Source organism: Dermacentor andersoni, chromosome 1, assembly GCF_023375885.2.
Source record: "Dermacentor andersoni chromosome 1, qqDerAnde1_hic_scaffold, whole genome shotgun sequence".
In the NCBI taxonomy this organism is placed as follows: Eukaryota; Metazoa; Arthropoda; class Arachnida; order Ixodida; family Ixodidae; genus Dermacentor; species Dermacentor andersoni.
Genome location: NC_092814.1, coordinates 57,037,234 through 57,060,666, shown reverse-complemented (window position 1 = coordinate 57,060,666; position 23,433 = coordinate 57,037,234). Strand labels below are relative to the sequence as shown.

Here is a 23,433-nt window from a genome sequence, read left to right as displayed (position 1 = left end):
GAGCTTTTGTCTCCCCGCTGTGTGACGCTTCCCGAAAGTGAAACTATCTATCCCCGAGAAAAACTGCTTTGTAGCACTTGAAGGTCGTTCGAAGATGACCAGTCCCCTCCTGTTAAGCGCCTACCAGGCGAGGAGGCAGCGTCGGACGGAGGCAGCCATAGGAGAATAGAGCCCATGGAGTGTCCCTATTGGCCGAACATGACGCCATTTGCACGGACCCTAGGATTGGATGAAAATGACGACACCTGTACGGGCTCGCCGATTGGCTGAAAATGACGGAACCTGCATGGGCTCGACGACTGACTGAATATGACTTGACCCCGACGGACTGAAGGGGTACGTTATAAGCCAGAGAACCATCGGAAAGAGAGAGACGTCCTTCTTGCCACGGGTCACAGCGTACGATTTGCTGCCGGCCGTTGATGACTTTTTACTATTATGTTACATATTTCTAGTCCTGTAGATGCTGTAAATAAACTTTCATTTCTCTAAGTCCTCCTCAACTTCGGCCAACACATACAGAAAGCGAGCTGGACGAACTTAGACGAAAACCTGGGTAGGGAGGACTTTATCATCAGCATATCCATAGCGTCCCCGAAATTTAAACGATCGATAGGCCAGGTAACGATTACGGGTTGGGTTAATTACAGGAAATGTCCTATACCCGATAACAGGAAATGTCCTATACCCGATAACAGGAAATGTCCTATACCCGATAACATCCCGAGCAACGCCAGTGAATGGCGGTCTTCATCAAAGAAGTACATAAGAACACCTCTAAGCAACTAATGACAACGGCAGATACGCCAGTTGTCGATCGCACCTTCTACATACGAGGGTCGTTCAGGTCCAATCCGGGAATTTAAAAAAAAGAAACATATAGAAGAACAAATTTCAAAGTGTGGAAAGTGGATTTATTTTTCCACATAGCCTCCAGCTACAGTTATACACTTATCCCAGCGTTTAACTACCGCCTGGAGTGCTTAGGCGCAGAAAGATTTATTATTACGATGGAACCATTGTAGGACACCATTCTTCATCATCAGTGTTTAAATGTTTTCCTCCAAGGAATTTCTTCAGGCACCCAAACAGGTGGAAATCACTTGGTGCTAAGTCAGGACTATAGGGGGAGGTGTGGTAATATCTCCCAGCCAAGTTCCTGGATTGTTTGGAATGTGCGTTGAGTGGTATGTGGTCGTGCATTGTCTTGCAAACCACACCCTTTATGATCAAATCCGGACGTCTCTTCCGTAAACTTGCGCACATCACGCAGAACACGGCAGTAATACTCACTGTTGATAGTGACACCATGGGGTAAAAAATCAACGTGAATAATTCCCTGTTTATCCCAGAATACACTTGCCATCACTTTACCAGCAGACGCAACTATTCGAAATTTCTTGGGAGGTGGTGATTCCGTACGCTTCCACTGCATCGATGCTCTTTTGGATTCTGGGGTGAAATGGTGAACCCATGTTTCGTCACATTTCATGATGGGATTCAGAAAATCCTGGCCTTCACTTTCATAGCGTTCCTTCAGTTCTCTACAGACTTCAGCTCTTCTGTGTCTGTCAAAAGCAGACAGCTGCCTTGGGACCCAGCGTGCTCTCACTTTTCGGAACAACAAATTATCATGAATTATTGTGTTCACTGTCCCTAACGACAGATTACACAACCTTGCAATTTCACGACAGGTTATGCGACGATTGTCCACGATCAGCTGCTCCACGCACTGAACGTTCTCAGGAACGACTACCGTGGGCTGTGATCTCCCACGACCGGGATCGTCAGTAATAGAGATACGGTCGTATTTGAAGCGCTTACACCATTTCAGATGTCTTACTGCTACTGAGTGTCTCATCACCGTACTGAGCCTGAAGTCTTCTGTAAATTTTAGCAGGTTTATGCCCTCGTTCTCTAAAAACTTAATCAGAACACGCCGTTCCACGTAGACGTTCACACTGTTGTCCGCCATTTTGAATAACAGCCTATCCAGAAGCGCGGGAAATGGGCGCCATCTACGAGTAACAGGACACAGGTACCAGTTTCCACTGCATACAAAACCTCTTGCCTAGGCGTCCATTTAAACCTGGGAAGAAACAAAAAAGTCCCGGATTGAGTTGGATGACCCTTGTATGTGGGAAAGTAGGCGAGGGCTTACCAAAAGATGGAAAAATAAAAGCTCAACCGTAAGCTCCTTAGGAGAACTGCGGTCTTTTCAGAGCAAGCCAAGGAGTATGCGCGGAAGCTAGAGCCGAAGAGTTGGATTTATTTTTGCGACTCCCTTAGGCACACACCAAATTCATCCAAGACCTGGGCTATACTAAGCAGTATGCTAGAACCAGATAGGACCAGGATGGCTACCAACCGCACCCTTCAGAAACTTAGCAATGATTTCGGAGGAACGGACCAGGAGCTTTTGCAAGCACTAATTACGCGATATCTCGGAAACGAGAAGATCCCTCCGTGCAACCTCGAATACAACGGACGAGGAAACCAAAAGTTAGATGCCCCAATAACGAATGCGGAGCTTTTTGCTGCAGCGCAGGCAGCAAAGCGGAATGCGGCTCTGGGACCGGGTGAAACAACAAACGCGATGCTGAGAAACATGAATGATGAACTCTTAAACCAACTCACCGATTTTTTTAATGAGAAAGTCTGGGAGTCCGGCGCGGGCCCACAGAGCTGGAAGGAGGCTAAAGTAATTCTAATTTTGAAACCAGTCAAAGCCCCTACCCTAAAATCCCTGCGACCAGTATCTTTAACGTCATGCATGGGAAAACTCTACGTAAAAGTGATACATTCGCGACTAAGCGCCCACTTGAACGGACAAGATCTGTTTCCCCAAAACATGTTCGGTTTCAGACAGGGGCCGTCCACCCAGGATGGTTTCCTCTTGCTAAAGGAAGAGGTCATGAACAACATATCTCAAGGAGGAGAGCACTTAGTCCTGGCACTAGATCTCAAAAGCGCTTTTGACACAACGGCGCATCACACCATCCTATCTGAATTAAACGAGATTGGCTGTGGCATGAAGATATACAACTACATCAAGTCCTTTCTAACCAATCGCACAGCCACCATCGGCCTTGGTCACACGAGATCTAACACAGTAGATATGCCGAACAAAGGCACACCGCAAGGCGCAATACTATCACCCCTCCTATTCAATATAAGTATGAGGAAACTTACTAAAGCCTTAGACCAAATACCCAGCCTATGGTATGCTATATACGTCGATGACATTACGCTGTGGGCAACATCCGGCTCCCACGGCCAAAAAGAACGGACACTGCAAAAGGTGGCCGACGTAGTCTCGCTCTTCGCCTGGAACAGCGGCATGAAATGTGCCCCGGATAAGTCCGAGCTTATAAGCCTACATGGACGGAGATACAAAAGCAACGGGACCTTAGATCTTTTTGTGGATAACCAATGCATCCACGAAGTCCAGAAAGCGAGGATTCTCGGCTTTTGGCTACAGAGCAATGACAAAGCTGATCACACCCTCAAGACCTTAAGAACAACTATAAAACAAATATCCCGTATGATGCATAGGGTTACCTGCAATAGGAAAGGCTTTCGAGAAACCGAGACGCTTAGACTCACAGGCTCTCGTAATGAGTCGGCTAACATACGGTCTCAGTAAGGATGAGGAGGGGCAGGCAGACGCCATGATAAGAACATCCTACAAGGCGTCACTGGGCCTCCCAAATGGGACACCCACGGAAAGGCTACTAGCTTTAGGCCTGCACAATTCCATTGCGGAACTTCGGGCGGCAGTGTGGATGTCGCAACGGGAGCGCCTCAGCAACTCCTAATCGGACAGAGCAATATTAAGCAGGCTGGGATTCCCCCAGCACCCACAGTACAGAAACGAACACTTAACAGATCTACCAAATGATGTGCGGGCGATCATAGCAGTTGATTCCATCCCCAAAAGCATCAGCCCCCAATACCATCAAGGCCGCCGGCAAGCGCGAGTCAGAATCTACAAAATCAGTATGCGAATAATTGCGAGATGGTCTTCACCGACGCGGCATGCTGTGGGAAAAACAGATACGCACTAGCGGCAGTAAGTAACGACAGCGAAGCTGGTCTCATAACCTGCGCAACTGCAAGCACACACTCGCCGGACACGGCAGAGGCGATAGCGATCGCCCTGGCTTTCCGTGCCAAAGACATATTAGGCTCACACTCGGTAGTAATTACAGACTCTCAGGTAGCATGCCGGCTCTTTATGATCGGGAGAGTCCCACGCTGCGTTCAGAAAATCCTAGGGGATAGGATAGCCCACCAGCACAAGTTGATTTGGTGCCCGCGCCATGAGGGCCTGGCAGGTAACGAAAGAGCGCATAGCGCAGCTCGCGAACTTAAGCATTAAGCGGCTGCTTTGTCTCAACCCCAATCCCAATATCAGTTTCCCGACAGACCGTGTGACATCCTAGAACACCAGTGACGCGAGTGACGGGAGTGCTCTCTCCCCATCCAGATCTGGATGGCGGGAACTCCCACTATTTGCGAAGAATCCTAACAGACACGTATCGAAATGTCCGCTGCGCGAAGCGAGACAATTGCAACAGCTCGCGCTGGACCGTCATCGGATGTGCCAAACAGACACGTATCGAAATGTACGCCGACTAGACGCCATGTCCCCCACGGCCTACCCGAACATGTGGGAATGCGAATCTCGGCCCCACAAATTCAATGAACTGGCCCTGCCGGTAAATATTTTTTAACGGGAGCGACGGGAGACTCGGCTCGCCAGTGAGGACCGAGAGGCGCAACTAGCACTTCTCGGCCAGGTCAGGCGGGCAGCGGAAGCCAGTGGAGCCCTGGAGCACCCACCTGCTTCTTTTACACCCCTTCACTTCAATATATATATATATATATATATATATATATATATATATATATATATATATATATATATATATATATATATATATATATATATATCCTGCACTCAACGGCGAACTGTTGCACTTAATTGTGCAAAGATTATATTGATATGTCTTTCCGCTTCTTTTTACAGGCAATGAGCAACAACAAAGAAAATTTGCGACATGTAATCAACAAGGATAAGAAAGCTAGTAAATTTTGCAGTGTTTCTCCTCATCAGGACAGAGACACTCCAGTGTTTATTTTTCGAGCACATGTTAGCACCGTTGTCTGTCCCTTCCTTCCTTCTGCTCATGTCTCATCTCTACTTTTCTCTTTATATCGCTTCTCATTACAGCCCTTTCAGCACTTATTTCCACCCGTTGCCGTCTTTCTTACCCATATATTTAGTTTTCAGCATGAAATGCATTTAGCTCTTGTTGTCGGCGACCTTCAAGTGACCTTGAGCCAAAAGCCAGAGCCGCTATCCAGGCACTCAAACAAGAACATCCGGGCAAATTGCGAGAACAAAAGGAGATAAGCCGGGCCACCAGTCAAGACCGCATTACATACGCTAGTTACTTCCCAAACAAGTTAAAAAGAATGCTTCCGGGTTCTTCCCAATGTTTGTTCATAAGATCACTCAAGCTGTGACTTCTAGTACGCTGAAGTTTTATTTGTCACTTCCAATAGCGGTATTCAAAAGGCAGATGCAGAGCACTATATACTTGATTGTCATCTTTTTGCACTGAGTGCTCTTTTCAACGCCAGCGGTCCGCGAGTTCCGAGGCGCGTCCTGAGCGCCGGCACCGTCCAAGCCGGCAGCATCCGGCGCACCGCGAATGGCCATTTGACCGAGATGATATTTGCAATGAGGTTCTGTCTGTGACGGGAAACTATTGCGTCCATATGGACCAGTGCACAGTATGGCGTGGTGCGGTGTGATGTGATGGGGTGTACCGTTGCGAACATGCACTACACCCATATTATGATTGCGGCTAGGATCATCTCCAACCAATCCGCTTTGCCGGTAGCTATTTCATTCTTACATCGACTCTCGATTACGGGAGAGCCAGCATTTCCTTTAATGCGTAAGCATTTCTGTGCCTACGCAACGTGGAAAACCGTCCATTCGTCCGTCAATCACGTAAGATGAATTGCTATAAAGAAATTAAAGTACAACATAAAATGAACTCTGCGGTTTTACGTTCCAAAACCAAGGTTTGATTATGAGGCACGTCGTTGTGGTAAAACAAAATGAATTCGAAACGAAAAAAAAAAGTCGCAATTTCGCCCGAAAGGCGAAGCATAGATTGCGATAGTAAATGAGTGGACAGCTATAATGTAAGGATAGCAGTTTTATCGGCCGTATAAACTTGTAAACATAGGCATAGTACAACAAGCATGGTGTCACGCGCGCTCAAGCAAACATGAACACATCTCACTCGATGACCGCGGAAACTTGCTACCAAAACGCTGCCGTGAGGGAACGTGGCAGCAGCAGCGAGCGAATTGAGCTTCGTGCTGCCGCTCGCATAAACGCGAACTAAGCCACAAAGAGAGAGCGCAGCGCGGACACGGTGACCGTGGCAGATGGCTTTCAAGATACAGCGGCCCGGCCGGGCGCGCGCCGGCGCCCGGGCCGCCGACGAGTCGAGTTGATATGGTGTGATGAGGGGTTGTATGGGTCTCATTACGGTTGATAATGGTTCGACGCTGATGGAAAAGGTGCTAAATATCGATAAGGGTTTATAATGATCGGAGCAATTCTGATATTGTTGATGAGGACCGATAAAAGTTTTAAGAGTCGGATCATGTCCGATAAGGCCAATAAGTACAGGTAAGGGTGAATAAGGATCGCATAGGTTGCGATAAGGTTGATAACGACCGATAAGAGTTGCTAAACGGTGTATCGAGTCCGATAAGGCTGATAACAACCGATAAGAGTTGATAAGGGTCGCATCTAGACCGATAAGGTTGATAACGACCTATAATGGTTGATAATAGTATATACTGGTTGGATCAAGTTTGATAAGATTGATAATGACACCGGGCTGTGTGGAGTTGAGCAAGTGTCACAATGCTACGTATACTTCGACAACTACAGCGGAGTTTCTGCATGATTTTTTGAAAGTCCCTCATAGTAAATATTTTTCTACAAAATTTATGCTCCTCGGTGTTATCTTTATTTTTCGCTGCTTTCTTTATCGCTTCAGGCAGCTGAAGAAAAATTCTTTTTGCAGGAACTCATTCTGCTGAGACCCACGGCCACAGAAAGTACTCCGCGCCTCTTCCTCACAACGAACGGTGCTAACCTTTACGCCCTTTTCGTACACATATTTCACTCAGTCCTAGAAAGCGCCCGCCACAACGCTTTCTGGGCGTATGCTCCCCGAGCACAGTCTAAGCTTTCACTTCTATCAGTTGTGACCCGTGTAACATACGGTTGCTCTCTTTGGTGAGCTTCCTGCACTTAGGGAGTCCCTTATATATAACCTACTCCTTTAAGAGCTGCTTCGCGTCAATATATTGCTCGATAGTATCTGGGTACTGCTTGTATCGTCTTGCCAGCAGTATCGGTGCTTATTGCCTTCTGGCTGATGAAGCCCTCGTCTCGTATTACGTAATTGAACCAAAAGTCTTCCGTGAGCCTTGAATCCAATGTTCACAACTTCGTTCCTTGGATGCAGTTGTCTTAAACTTCATCCTTCCTTGTCGTCGCTCCACATCTATCTCCGCATCCACATTTCAGCCGCTTGGATATTCTGAATGTTAGCGTCCTTCATTGGAAATCGTTTTGTTTCTATACAGTAGCTTGTTGTAACATCGCTTTGTAAATTTGACCTTCGACGTTGTCAAAGAACCCTTGAAAACACACTTCCAGTTTTTTCACACTGCCTGAATTCTCGTGGCGCGTAACTTGAGCTTTCACATGAATTAATTGCGGCGTCGTTAGGCTGTGTGTTCTGTCTTGCTTTTGCTGATCCTCAATTTCTTGAATTTGGTTTTACGATTCTGCTTCAGCACATTATTTTGGCGTTGCACATAGATCAATGCCATTTGAGCAAGTGATACTCTAAGGTACATCTCCCGTACGGGGCTCAGTCAAAATATCAATTACAATGCTGAAGAGGAGAGAGTTTAGTGCTGATCCTTGGTCCCACTTGACTGTGAAGTACACAAGAAGCTTTGAGGAGCTTTATTGAAGAGGGTTAACAACATTGCATTTGGACCCGAATCAACAGCGTTGGGAGAGGACAAATGTAGGCGAAAAACGAAGCGATGTCATTGCCTATCAACTATCTTTTATTGCGCACGAAGAAAAAGAGAAAAGAAGCAAGAGGTATGCAGGCAGAGATACGCATGATAACAACAGAACTCGGGCACCTCTCATACACGTGGCGCAAATGGGAGTTCTTTAGCATACAGCAGTGCTCAAGGCGCATTCTCACGGTATTGAATGGCGGTCAATGCAAAAAATCCTCAACGAATTTGCGTGCGGTCTGGTGTCGGTAAATTCTTAATATGTTAATCGTTGCGAGCAAGAGTTGCCAGCCGCATGTCGACCAATGGGATGCTACCAAGACACAATTTGAAAGTGTGAGCTGTTACCTAAGGCTGCCCTTGATGCACTATAGCCTGTTTGGCTAATGTTGTAACGTCTGTAAGAGGGGGGAATGCTGTAAACAGCACACTTACGACAGAAAAAGAAACCCTTTCGCGTTTCGTTTCACGTCTGGAAACCGCCTCGGTTGACTAACAGAGGCTTTACAAGCAAGCTTGCTACGGGCAGGAAAAATAAATAAAATAAAAGAATAAAACGAACTTCGGCTTATTCCGCAGACATTTATGCGGTGTGATACCTATAGTGACTCGCAAGGCCTGATTGAAAGACGACGGCTTGTCGCGACAACGGAGCCGTCCTCCAGTTTCGTTTTCTTTTCTTTCCTTTTGGTTGTTGCACATTTCTCCATTTTCAGTCTGACAGCCGACTCGCAGCGACAGCCGATAGCAGCACTTCCAGAAATCCCTCATTCTGCTGTTTGTGCGAGAATCAGGATTGCCGCATATAATGCGTCGAGAAAATTCGGAAGAGAAGCCCAGGCAATCATTTTGCAGTGCCACACTTGAGACGTTTCTAATGTCATGAGTTGTACAAGAGTGTATAAGCCTTTTTAGGGTGCGATGGGGGGGAGGGGGATGCACATCGCCAATGCACTTGGTCATTATAAAAGTAGAAAAAAAAATTACCGACGATTACGTTACTTCCTAATGCGAAATTTGAGCGCAGCAAATAAGCTGTTTCACCTTTTCGATAGATTGAGGCAAAGAAATCGAGCAACACATGTATGCGCTATCACAGAATTTTTTTGTTGCATTTGTTGCACCCTGACTGTTTGCGAGCCTTTGTTTGCGTTTGGCCTCGGCCTCGGCCGCGCGAACGGTAGAGTCTTCTCTGCGACGGCGATGAGCTTCTGCTTCAGCCTCGCTTACTGCTGGTTGCTCTCGACGGCGGCGATGAGCCTCCGCTTCGGCGGCGCGAACTGCACGGTCTTCTCGGCGGCGGCGATGAGCTTCTGCTTCAGCCTCGCTTACTGCTGGTTGCTCTCGACGGCGGCGATGAGCCTCCGCTTCGGCGGCGCGAACGGCAGGGTCTTCTCGGCGGCGGCGCTTAGCCTCTGCTTCGGCGACGCGTACTCCTGGATCATCTCGACGGCGGCGACGGTAAGCTTCTGCTTCGGCGGCACGCACCTCTGGATTCTGACGGCGACGGCGCTGGGCCTCTGCTCTGGCAGCTCGTTTAGCAGCAGCAGCAGCAGCAGCAGACGGAGGACTTCCATCGGTCGTCTCGCTCATGGCTCAGAAAGAACTGGCAGATAATTTCGCAGTGGCGAACGGCAGCGGCAATTTCGGCTCGGGCGGTGCACATATACAGATCCGCCGCCACCGATCTGGCTCTCTGATTGCCACCGCACAGGGCGAACGGCAGCGGCAATTTCGGCTCGGGCGGTGCACATATACAGATCCGCCGCCACCGATCTGGCTCTCTGATTGCCACCGCACAGGGGTTGCATTGGAGGAGGAGCGAAGAAAGGAATTAAGTTCGAGCCGGCGCTTTGACAACCGGAGACTCGCAGGAAGAGGGGGGAGGGTGGCGGCGTGTACACCCAGCGGCAAACGATGGGGGCAGAAGCGCGCGCAGCAAGCGGACAACACGATAAAGGGAGGAGGGAAGAGATAGCAGCGACTGACTGATGCCGCTGACGCCGATAGTGAGTCAACCCCAGCTGCGGAGTTGGTTTCAGGGACAACGCCGCCGATGCCGACACAAACAATATGATACCCTCGCTTCCGCAGCGCTAAGAACCAGGTCTAGCCGTGGGAAGGTGGTCACGTATTCGTCGACGTGCCGGGGCCTACGTGAAATAACCGGCGCGTCGGCAACTGAAGAGCACCCTATCCGCCACACAAGAACAGGGGGGGGGGGGGGGACCCTTTCCTCCTCTTTCTGCATGGCGGCGACGGTGTTCTATGCAGTCACGTTATCTTGAATCTCTAGCGGCGTCAGCGGCATCCAGCGGTATCAGTCGGTCGCTGCTAGCGCTGGGGGGATGAAAGGGGGGCGGAGCTGGTTACGAGGCCGACGACAACGCCGACGACGACGCGAAACCCAGGAACGGACGCCAAAGAGCTGCGCTCTAAAAAGTATTCCCTAAGAGCAGCTCTAAGTTCTTTAGCAAACAGCGCGAATAGCGGGACACAGAAAAGAGACATGACACAAGCCTTTTTTCTGTGTCGCGTTATTCGCGCTGTTTGCTAAAGAACGTGTTCGTACCGACAAGCGCGGCTAGCCATTATTCTGAAGCTCTAAGTTGTAGATTACATAGTGTAATTTGCACTTATTCTTTAAGGGGCCCCTCACAAGGCCACATAGCAAATTTTGGTTATACGCTGGGAGTTGTTACGTGCATCGCAATAATTTTTCAAACTGGTTCATTAATAGCCGATATAGAAATATTTGAGTGCCGCGAACGGACGATTTCAGGAGGCGAGCATGCCAACATAAAGACTCTCTCCGCTTGCCCCGTCGAGCCTCCGCAAGGGAAATTCCTTCCCTGCGTTCTCCCATACCGGAGCCAGCTGATCGCGTGACGAATACATCACGCGGAACTCGCCTTCTTTTTTTTTTTTAGCTCTCTCGCGTTTTTGTTGAATGGCGCACTTCCGGTAACGATCTCGCGCGCGAGCTGTTGCGTTTGTTTCGCTTCGCGCAGCGGACGATGTTGTGCGCTCTGCACTAGAACACCTTATTAGCGGTGTAAGTCATTGCCACAATCACGAGCTCTGAGGCAGACGCGAGAGGATGAAAAAGCATGATCACGGTGTTACAACACGGTAGAAAATTACATAGTTTCGTTCCCTGCGCGCGCGACTGCGAGACGTGGGAACAGGCAGATGAAACAGAAGTATATATCTTTTGCTACGGTACGAAGTAAAACAAAGACAAGCAGACATTCGGTTCGTATGTTTTATTATTTCTCTAAACTTTAATTCGTCTATTGAAGCAACAAATTAAACAAATAAGTGATATTGCCTTGAAAAGTTGATGCTTCGATGCTTCGCCCGAAAGGCGAAGTGTCGTTAGTACACACGAAGTAAGCATAGTAGTTTTAGGAGCCGCATAAACTTGTAAACATTCGCCTACTAACTGAATTACCAAGCATGGTGTCACGCGCACACAAGCAAACATAAACACATCTCACTCAATGACCGCGCATACGCTGTCAAAACACTGAGCGAGAAAGCAGAGCAGTAGCAGCGAACGAATTCACCCTCGTGCTGCCTGTAGCTTCAACGCGAACTAAGCGGCGAGAACACAGCGCACACGAAGCTATCAGCACTCGGCTCACTCTCCCCAATGCATCGCACATCGCTTTCAAGATAGAGCGCGCGCGGCCTCGCAGTAAGCAGGTGCCGCCGGAGTAGAACGTTCCCTCTCCTCCCGGTGCCATACGCGCGACTGAAAACGGCGCACTTCCTCCCGGCTCTCCCTTGCGCGCGCCAGATCGCACTCTGTCCAATGCCTCGCAGATTGCTTTCAAGAAAGGGGGCGCGCGGCCGCGTCATAAGCAGCCGCCGCTGGGGTAGAACGCCCCCCGTCTCCTTTCCCTCCCCACGGTGCCTTGTACGCGATGGGAGACGACGCGCTTCCTCCCAGCTTTCCTCCCTTGCGCGGGCGAGATCGAGCCACAATTGTATGCGCACCCTAGCACGCTTTCACTGGCACATAAACATACGGCCTGCGGGCGATGTTATATCGCCCTTGTACTTTATAGTGAACTTCACTGTGACGGCAGAAATGCTCCTGGAGTGTCCATATAATTGCTATCGCAATAATTTTCGAAGTCACGTGTCACTATGAGCGACGTCACAGCACAATCATGTACGTAGGCGCACTTGCGCGATATATACGTCGGCTCTCCGGCTGGGAGTGCGGCGCCTGCGAGTAGAAAGGCAAACGACGTCTGGTTTGAAATTTGAGCTCTTTGCGCGGCGCGTAGCAATAATACTTTGCAGGCACGATCGCTAGCGCGCATTGTATGTACTGCGCTTGTGAGTTCGGAATGGCCAGACATGGTGAGGGGCCGCTCGCAAGGCACTTTATGTGTATTCGCGGGCTTCTTTCACGCTCGGAATAACACTTTTGTGTAGCTTATTATAATATAAATATTGTAATATTCGAGAAGTGTAATAATTAATATAAGAATAATTGTCTAATTAGGCGGAATGAAAAAATAATTTATCTCCAAGCGACGGCAAAAACATTACCTTGGTTCTGTCCAGCTATGTGGCATTCGTATATTTTTAAAGTTTGGCTAAAGTTAGCTGGGACGCAAAGTGCCTGGAGCGGCCAGTCGCGCGAGCATTTTACGTCCATTTGCGGGCTTCTTTCGCGCTCGGAAAAATCCTTTTATCTGGCACGTATTGAGCAACAGAAAGCTGTATCGGGAGTTTTTCATGTCGCTCTAGAATTTTCTCAGTGACACTTTTAATCTAATTATAATATTTGAGAAGTTGATTAATTATTTAGGACGGATAATCTAATCAGGCGGAATGCAAAAAATAATCTGAATATCTCCAAGCGACGGCAAATGACATTACGTTGGTTCTGTCCAGCAACGTGGCATTCGCATACTTTTAAACTCTGGCTAAAGTTAGCTGGGACACCCTGTATACTTGTCTACTTTGGGAACGTTTTCTTGGGAACAAATGTGGATCTGCACTTGCAATACATAATCATGTACTACATATATTTCAGGCATTAATCATGCAATGCATCTATATTCTGTAACATTGCTGAGGGAGGTACATGGTCGTGCATATAAAGAGTAGAAATAACGACCTTCGCTTACTGTGGCAAAAAAACGCTGAGCAGTGCGATGTTCGCAAAGTAACAACGTCACCTTGAGAATGGCACAAATAAATTTCGTCCCGAGACTGGCAGTTGTCCGCTCGCAGTCACCATACCACCGAGACCAGGCGATGTTGGTGAATATGTGGAACTCTATTTAGTGTGAGAGAAACATGTGAATTGCACCTTTTTCATCTCTACATATCACCATAACCGCGCTTCGCGCCTTCACCACCGTAGCTTGGTATCGGCTCCTCACAAGTGGTGGAGGTGCTGCGTATCCATTGCAATATCTGTCGGGAGAAGTTGAACGGGAGATTTCTGGAGATGAGAGGAATACGTGCAATTGTGGAACGAACTTGACACTTCAATACCCCTCTTAATCGGACAACTATAAGAACTGATTTAGGGCCCATTCGTTAAATATGCAGTCAACTAGGTACATTGATTCTAAGTAGCCGTGTACAACTATTGGTAACTTTTTTTTTTTTTACAAGGGCGCCATGTTGCGGCCCAAAACAGTCCATTTTTAGAGAAATGTGGTCAAGTGATAATGATTATGACTTTCTCAGAAATTTTTTCTTTCCCATTTTTTAACTGTTTCAGGACGGCTTCCTCATTGTTTTTTACACTGTATACATTTAAATTGCCTTAAAATGTAACAACAAAAATCACCTCATGTGGTTACAAGGCATTAAACACACATTTTACGAGGAACAAGGCATACTATTCAGCAGGCAGAAATCCTTCTTGTTATAAGTAAACAACTGAATGAGAAGCAAACCGATGTCGAGGTCAATGAATTTAGTTCCTGCGCAAACCGGGAGGGGAATGGAGGGGAAGGGGGGGCTGATAGTGTAGATGGCATGTTTCGTTTCTTGCAAGCAACGTTTGACAAAAAAATGGCAGCCGTCCTCTCAGCGCTGCTGTAACAAAACCCGCATAAGATTCATTTTCATTTTCCTTAGGATAACATTGATCTTGCGATAAAAGAATATATGCACATGCTACGCGAATGTGCTTGACAGTGACAGGGAATTGGTGAGACAGCATTGGCATCAAAGTGCCACTGACATCCGACTGGTCTTACCAGGGATTAACGGGTCCTTGGCATTACTGGTCCATCGCGTCCACGAGATCTTCCACGGTCGAATGTGAAGCACGTGCGCTGAATTCGGGAAAAGAAAACAAGAGGGGCGTCGGTGAAGCCTGTTGCGAAGTCGAGACGGGGTCCTGAAGGAAAGACGCCCATTCTGCTGTTAAGCGAATACCATGCGTGAACCTTTTGGAAGATGTGCATATTTAGAGGTGTTTGGTGGGACGATATCAAATCTCGAAAGCGCACACATTGAATGCATATGACAAGAAGTTTCTTCGCAGGCGTACACAGCTGGTTTGTCCACGCACTAGAATAGCGACTCTAGACGATAGCGACCCCCGGAGAACGCTGAAACTGGAGGAGCGTAAGACGAGACTCGGGTAAGAAACAAGCCAACAAGACATTGCCAAAGGTCGCTTGAGTGATACTTGAGCGATGAAGCCTTCACATAGGTCACGTAAGGGATCTCTGTGAGGGCTCCATCGTCAGTTAAGGGGAAACTAAAGAGAAACATAATTTTAGTTGTATTAATAAATCACGGTTCTGCAATGCCAAAAAAGTATCGAACCAAATACGAATATTCGAGAAAAACGACGTCCGAATATCAAATTGAACATGGAATACTTTCTGATTTTTCAAAACAGCATGAGATATAATGTTTGCGAGCAGTCGATTTGTTAAAAAATATTAGGCTTATACACGTTATTTTAGACATGCGTTTATACCTTCACAACTAGTAGTCAGGACAACTGAAGAGCCTATATCCTTAAAAATCCTTACCCGCAAGACGGGTGGCCTTGAAGTTCCCGCGGCACCAGTTCGCGGTGACGTCATGAATTTTCACAGCGGCTGCTCGGACCTAGTTAATATTACGTTATCGGCAAATATGAACGACTTTTTCTTCTACAAGAGCCAAACACTCAACTCGACAATCAGAGTGGCGATTTGGGCGACTTGGTTGTACATTGCGACATAGTTCTTGCGCTGACAGACCCGGGCACAGGAAAGAGGGGGTACAGGACACACGAAACGCTATTTAAACTAATTCATTTCAGGAAACAAAAACATTTCCTAATATACAAGACATGGTATGCGAAATTTCAGTGCGCACAATGCTGAAGGTAATAGATTTTTTGTTGTTGTTGAAAGTAGCGCTTCCTGTGTATACAGGGTATTTCAGCGAACACTTTCAAATTTATTTAAAGGTTGCATGGGGCAGATAGCTCAATTCTAGTTTATGAGCTGGTCTAATCGAAGCGGCGGACACTACTTGCAAAAAAAACTGAAATGCAGAATTAACTAATTAACAAGAATTCACTAATTAACGTTGTAGCTAATTAGTATATGACCAATATTGCAATTTACAAATTCAAGCAGTGGATTTCGCAAGGCGGATCTACTTGGAACGAATTCTCAGGACGACACTAGTTTCGAGCTATAAATTCCCGAACTTAGCGGAGAAATGCATTGGCGTTCCAGGTACTTGTGTGCTTCAGTGCATGAGACGACGTTTTGTTAACAAATTAAGTGGAACGCCAGTGCATTACTCCGTAAAGTTCGGAAATTTATATATCGAAACTGGTGTCATCTTGAAAATTCGTTCCAAGTAGATCCGCCTTGCGAACTCCACGGCTACAATTTGTAAATTGCAATATGGACCGTAATGTAATTAGTTAAAAACTTAATTAGTGAATTTTTATTAACTAGCCGATTTCGCATCTAAATTTTTTGTGCAAGACTGCGCTTCTTTTCGAAAAATAAAAAAAATCCTTACCCGCACGAGGCCAGATGACTGCTTCTATTGTACAATCGGGGCTACTTAAGCAGCCCCGCAGTGTATCTGTATCTTTTACTCTCTGTTCGCACCTGAGTACGTCACCGTGTTCTAAGTAAATCGCTCAAGTTTTAGAATGCGACGTCGTCATTCCTGCCCGGTGGGCTGGTCTCCTGGTGGCCATGGTACGTCAAGCTAGGACCAATGCCCTTTAAGTAACGGCGAACGGCAAGCTACGAGGAACGAGAATTCGGCGCCGTAACAGGTGAAACGACTGCAAGGCTCCAGAGCTGAGACGCTGAAGGCGAAGGTTCGTCCTTCGTGGTTTCTCTGTCGTTTTGCACTCAGTCAAGCTGCTGCCGCTCGTATCTCTGCGATAAACGCTTGTAGAAAGCGTGAACTCTGCGCTGTTCCCTGATGGCCCTCAGCGCGTGATGAGCGGGCTGTAAAATAGGCTAATCTGAAGTGCGCTATTCTTGGTTCGAGTAAATAGGAGGGAGATGAGGTTAGGTAAGCATGATCGGGTCACGGTTCTTAGAAAATATATCAGTGCAAGATGACGCATACGCAGGGAATAGAGAAATGTAATTAACTAGGATGAATAAACCTCACTTGCGTAAGTACTGAGTTTTTCCTGCATGTACGCTTCTTAGTTTCTAGTGCATGCGTCGTCTTCTGCGCTGATTTCTTTTTCTGGAACTAAATAATAATTCTTTTAAACATATTAAACACATATCTTAATTATTGTTTTCCCTGAAAATATGTTTTTCCTGTGTAATGACAATATGTGACTGTATGGCTAAATAATTACTTGATAACGGTAACCAGATGCGGTAACTCTAAGTTAAGATAGGTAATTTTTCCTCCATTTCAAGTTTATTTTTCGTGATTATAAGGATGCATGGAGCAGCCACTTAAAATCTACTGCACTGTGCGGCTTGGTGGAGGCAACTGCCCCCTTCTTTGGCCGCATTAAGCAGTGTTTTACTGGAACATACTTAATCTAGAAAAAAAATAAAAGACACACGCGCGCGCACACACACACACACACACACACACACACACACACACACACACACACACATATATATATATATATATATATATATATATATGTGTGTGTGTGTGTGTGTGTGTGTACAACTCTAAATGCGCATATTCGGCCGCAAAATTTGATCAGCATTTATGGAAGGACAAACAGTCTATCAAAATTTTTCCTATCACGTGGGCAGTGCCGGGCACGCACCCCTCTTTCATTCGGTCCGATAGCATGGGGTCCTTTGTGCAGGTCCGGCCACGAGGATTGATAACGTGACGACTGGGACAAAGGGATCCTGCTTGCGGCCTCAGCGGGAAACCCCGCGCGAAGGCTCTCGGAAACGCCTGTCGCGGGCGTCGGTTATCTCGGTTTCAGCCGACCGTAAAGTACGCTACGCGAGGACATTCTGCCGACACGCCGCGAAAAGAACTGGTCGCCCCTCGGCAGTCGCCCGTGTGCTGGGATTCTTACCAGGTAAGCATTCCGCCAGCACTTAGAGCTCCCCTGTTTCTGGCGCAGGCTGAGGCCGCCGCCAAACGAAGGTTCTGCTGTCTGCGCCTCAATCGGGTGCGAAGCCAGCCAGCCTCCACTGGTCCCCTGTGTGTGGAATGGCTGTTGGGAGAGACTGTGTCCTAAGCAGAGCAGTGGCGGACGAGTGGCCTCCCCTTGCCCATGTTCCGCCGCCCACGTATACTTAGTGCTTGCAACAATCCCGCTATGTATAATCTCCAAGAGAACAGTCGCCTGGAACTATAGAGTACATACCGTTGACGGATCTCACTTTCTATTCTTCGCCGATATCTAGTTTTTGAGCAATGTTAATGCTGTTATGTTGTTCCTGCAATCTCGCACCGTTGATGGTATGTGAGTCACTATCAACAAGGGATAGTGACTCACATTCTGATGGCATAATGGGTGCGCAGTGGTCGGATGAAGTACTGAATCACAGTTGTCAGGGTTTCTTCGCTTATGTGCGCACGCGATTCGTATCGGTTGTGACGCGTGGATCGGCGATCGCAGCAGCGGTGATATGGCGGCGAAACTTCCAAATCTCAGGCGGGCGCGTGAGCCTGTGTTCATTCTCCGTTTGCGCGTTGCGACGAAGAAACACGGTGGTTTATGTTATACAGTCGCAACTGTCGTAGTGATTCGAGGAAGTTACGTAAGGACAGGTATTCGGGAACTTATTTTGTTGATTAACACCCGTCCCCCTTCCCGACCCCTGGAAATGTCTCCAAGGTCTAGCGCACTGTATTTAGCGTAATTAAAGTGGCAGAAAGGGGAACGTTGCGGCTTTTCTTGAACAACGTATCCTGTTCACTTCTCTTTATCAATCTTAGCTCCATCTTGCACAGATCAGGACGAAAGGCAAAAATAATGTCCTCCCTTATTATCCAGTTATCGGATACAAATAGAATGGCGCTGACGCGTATGTGAATATCTTCCAGCCGTGTAGTTCTCTCCCATTACAGCGTTGACCGAGTGCGCATCTGATGCAGCCGTTCGCACTCATTTCTTTCTCTCGACATTGCTTCCAGCGCGCGCAATGTCCGCGTTATTAGCATGAATTGGTTCAGCGCTATAAATATCAATTTAAAAAAGTCGTAACGATGATTGCGGTATAGAGCGGTCGCACGCTGTTTTTGTGCCAGCCATCTATACAGGATGTCTGTCAGAATAAACCTTGATATGCTCATATCGATATTGTAGTAATTCTTGAGTACCAGCCATATCGGTCATGCGGGCTATTTCATGTTAGATAACAACAATCAAAAGCATGCAGAGATGTAGTGAAACCTCAATGCAACAAAAGCAATTCCGCTCCCGTTTCAACATAGCAGATTATGTTGCAATTAGGTGATAACTGTGATGACGCTCGCCTACGCGCAACGGCAGTCAGTGGGGCGTGGTGCATAAGTTCCTTATATAAACGTCTCAATTTCTGTGGTATTAAGCGTTATTTACTGTTAAAGTGTAAGGTATGTACTGAGACTTGCTCAATGTTCCTCAGTGGGACCCTGTCTGGAGAACTCATATGGGTCATGAAATGAGGTTTGAAGGAACGATAAAGATGTAGGAATGGTCTCATCCAAGGAAAATTTACCGTCCACATGACTACTTAAGAACGTTTACCAACCTACAAAGAGAACCAGCGTGAAAAAGTTAATTTTCATTTCAGTGGTCAATTCGTTAACTCATTTGGTTTCCCCGGCCGATTGGTTGTTTCAAGCCTCCTGGCTTTTTGAGTTTCTCAGTAATTCGACACCATCTTAACCACGATACTATAGCCCGTCAGTTAGCTACGTTGGCAGGAAAGACAAGGTGAGTGCCTTGGTCAGGTGGGATTCAGAGTTGGAAATTTCTGTGAATTAAGAAGTTTCATTTTTGATGAGGGCAGTCTGCTCCTCTGTACATGATTCTGCTACCTTCAGCTCGATAGCAAACTTTACTTGCCTAATTTAAAGCGACGAATCTGTTCCTATCCGACGTGATCATTTCGGACAGCTGGGACCGCATTATTCTTCGGCGCTTGACCAGCTAAACAAAGAAGGTACGGATTCTCGGGCAGCGTTATCACGGCGAAAAGGTAAGGGAGCTGACAATTGGAGGAGAGGGATGGGGCGAGGAAGGATGTTTGACCATGCGCACGGGCACTTGCGTCTCTCAAGCGCTCACTTCAGGCAGCGTCAGCTTTTGTTCGTTTCTTTCTTCTCTTTTCATCGAGTCTGCATCTGAGAACAACGCGGACAAGCTAAGGCGGGAAAGTGAGAAAATTTCTCGAGCGAGATGCCCGCTAGATTTCTTCATTCGCCATTTAAAACATCCTCGTGCCACTCGTTGTGCAGAAAAAACAACCCCATGGACTCGACGCAGGTCGACAGCGGGGAGGGCGCGCTGGAAGAGCGTCCCCGCAGCGCTGTACTTCTGGGCTGTTCTGCGGCGTCGATGGTGACCACCGCAGCCGGCCTGTTCGCCGGCATCTTCCTGCACCCGGCGCTGGTGCTGCTGCTCGTTTTTGGAAACGTCACCAGCGTGGCACTGGCGATGCGCTTTGGCTACCGGACTCGCGAACCGTCTCCGAACGAGACCAAGGCCACCGTCGGCAGGCCGGTCGTACCTGTCATCCAAATCCACCCGCCCAAGATGGTCACCGAACTCTAGCGCAGCCGCCGGACCGCGGAACGCCGATGAACGTTGTGTTTGGGCCTAACATTCGGACTGCGCTGAGAACACGTGTAGGCAGTGTGCCCACTTTTCGATAACGTGACCAGTGTGAGCAACTTCGCCGCGCGAAGTTGCCTGCACTGCAAACACGCGTATACACGCTAGCGACAGCACACGTGTCGTCACTTGGATTTTATTTGTGCTGAAGAACACTTTGCAAAACAGTGCGCGATAGTATAAATGTTGCGTCGGTGCGCTGGCGCTAGTCGTTCGCGAAGTCGGTTTGCTGTAACCCAGAAGAATCAGGGAAGAAGGCACTATGCTACAGTGATCCTACATTAATAATGCCATCGCACAAGAGGGCTTTCTGAGAGCAGTTTATTCCTCATCCTCTTGCACACGAAAAAAAAAAAAAAGAAAAGGAAGAAATAGCTGCTCGAATTCTGTGCGTGCGGCATGCGCTACATTAATGTTTTAATTCTTTGCGTGTTTAGTTGAAATAGGGGTCAGTTTGTGCATACCGCTGCCGCCGAAAAAAGAAAGGAAAAAACAATGATGCTGGATCAGTCTTTCAGTGTGACAAATTACGTTTCATGCTTTTTTTTGTCTTTTTAATGCGCACCCATGCTTGTGTTTTGGCGTGCAATATTCGACCGATTATCCAGAAAAGGAAATATAAGAATTAAACTAGAAATGCACATATATACAAGGGTTGATCCAGAAATAAGGTTCCCATAAATTTTAGAAATAGACAACATTGTTTATTCTTATAGCAATTTACATCATTGCAAAGATGAAACTTTGCTATATTTTTCTACATAATCTCCATCGTTTTCTAGGCAATTTTGTACACGGTGCTTCAATTTCTGCATCCCAATGTCGTAGAACTCCGCCGCCAAAGCGTTGAGGAAGCGTTTCACCTCTTCTTTGACTTCATCATCGCTCCAGAAGCGATGGCCACTCAAATGTTCCTTTAACTTGGGGATCAAGTGATAATCACTAGGCGCGAGGTCTCGACTATACGGTGGGTGGGGCATGACAGTCCACCCAAAGTTTGTCAAAGGTTCCTGGGTTTCACGGGAGACGTGAGGTCGGGCGTTGTCGGGAAGCCGCGTTACACCGGCTGCCAGTCGTCCTCGCCAGCGGGTTTTGGATAGCTCGCCTGAGTTTTGCTTACACAATAACTGTCTGAGCTGACTCTTGTCCCACGTTTGATGAAATCGACGAGCAGTATCCCCGTACGATCCCCCACCCCCCCCCCCCCCCCCAAAAAAAAAAAAAACACTGGCCATGACTTTGCCAGGAAAAGGAGTTTGTTTGAACTACTTTGCGACTGGTGACTCTGGGTGACGCCACTGTTTGGATTTTTGTTTCGTTTCGGGAGTGAAATGAAACGCCCACGTCTCCCGTAAAAATGGAGTCCAACAATCCTTCCTTCTTGACACTTTGGAAGAAACTGGCGAGTGCAGTCATCCTTGTGGTCTGATGTCAATAGCCGCGGTACCCATGGAGCCCAACACTTGTGATACCCCAATTTTTCAGTCAAAGCTATTTCCTCTGCTACCTGAAGGCATCAGTGTTGCCGGATTCGAGACCCTCGTTATGTAATGAACGAGAAGAAAGGGGGTTAACCGAGGGGCCCGATTTTTTATTAAGCATATCATAAAAATCCAACAAACATTGACACCAAGGACAACATAGGGGAAATTACTTGTACTTACTAGAAGAATTAAAGAAATGATAAATTAATGGAAATGCATATGTATGTATGTATGTATGTATGTATGTATGTATGTATGTATGTATGTATGTATGTATGTATGTATGTATGTATGTATGTATGTATGTATGTATGTATGTATGTATGTGGTTCTTGCTGCTTGTTCTAGGAGATCCACGAAAGCATTCAGGAAGGCAAATATTATCGAAATGAAAGTTCACTATCCTCTGCAAGCGGTTTCTTTGCCATGTAGGTCCGATCCATTTAATATTTGGTTGGAATACCATTGCAAAAAGTCAATAAACCAATAGCAATCAATCTGTTTTATTAATTAATTATCGAGAAGCGCGCGCGCACATAATGTTCGTACTTGGGTCCATAGTCAAGAGGATATTTGCCGCTCAAGAAGAAAAAAAAAAGTCATCAGTTCAAACAGGTGTGCCGCATGGAGAAATGAACTGAACAAAATTTAAAGTTATCTCGAAGCAATCTCAACACGCCCTAATTACAGCGTACCCTAATTGATTTACCGCAAGATAAGTGGATGTGTCGAGCGCCTGTCAACCGCAGTAAATACGGGCGAGAAGAAACACGCGCAGCGACTCTTGTAGCCGCATGTGTAACATCGCGCAACCAGGGGTAGACAAAACACGATGACACTCGAGTAGTACGCAGTGTCAGGTAAATGCAACGCGGCGCCTGCTACAATTCGCGGATGCAGCAGTACAAGCGTCGACATTGTGTGAATTTTTGCAAACAACACCGTGTTGCAAGTGGAATGCCAAATCCTACACGAGTCGCAGCTTGCTTCGGCGTGGTGTTCCTGTCGGAGCACCCCGTTGGACCACTACACAGCGTTGGCCATAGTGTCACCGTCAACACCCTATACACGCACGCGGCAACCACTCTGGGGACACGGGCGGCAGCGGTGGCTGTTTACACAACGAGCGGCAGAGCTTCTGTTTACGACCTCGAAGTCTTGTGAGTGCACGGCACGTCTACCGAGCTCGAATGATTTCGGTGGAGTTTACATCGCGACGGGGGCGGGGGGGGGAAGGGGGGGGGGAGAGAGAGAGAGACGCTTTTATGTGCCGTGCCTTGACCGCGGGGAACTTGAAAGAGGGAAGTGGCTTGTGGGAAAGGAAAGGTTGGCGCTATCTTCTGCAGCCCTTGAGGCAGCATGGCTCAGCGCTTTACTTGGGGACAGCCATGTAAAAGTACAAAAAGCCTCGTGAAATGATTATATATATATATATATATATATATATATATATATATATATATATATATATATATATATATATATATATATATATATATATATATATATATATATATATATATA

General features: G+C 47.1%; 1 long non-coding RNA gene across 1 annotated transcript; it reads left to right on the top strand.

Annotated features, from left to right (window-relative positions):
* The first annotated feature begins 17,400 nt into the window (after positions 1 to 17,400).
* Positions 17,401 to 21,617, top strand: LOC126543210 (uncharacterized). Its single transcript, XR_008608529.1, has 2 exons — positions 17,401 to 17,677; positions 20,050 to 21,617. It is a non-coding gene; the product is annotated as an uncharacterized lncRNA (long non-coding RNA).
* Positions 21,618 to 23,433: the final 1,816 nt, after the last annotated feature.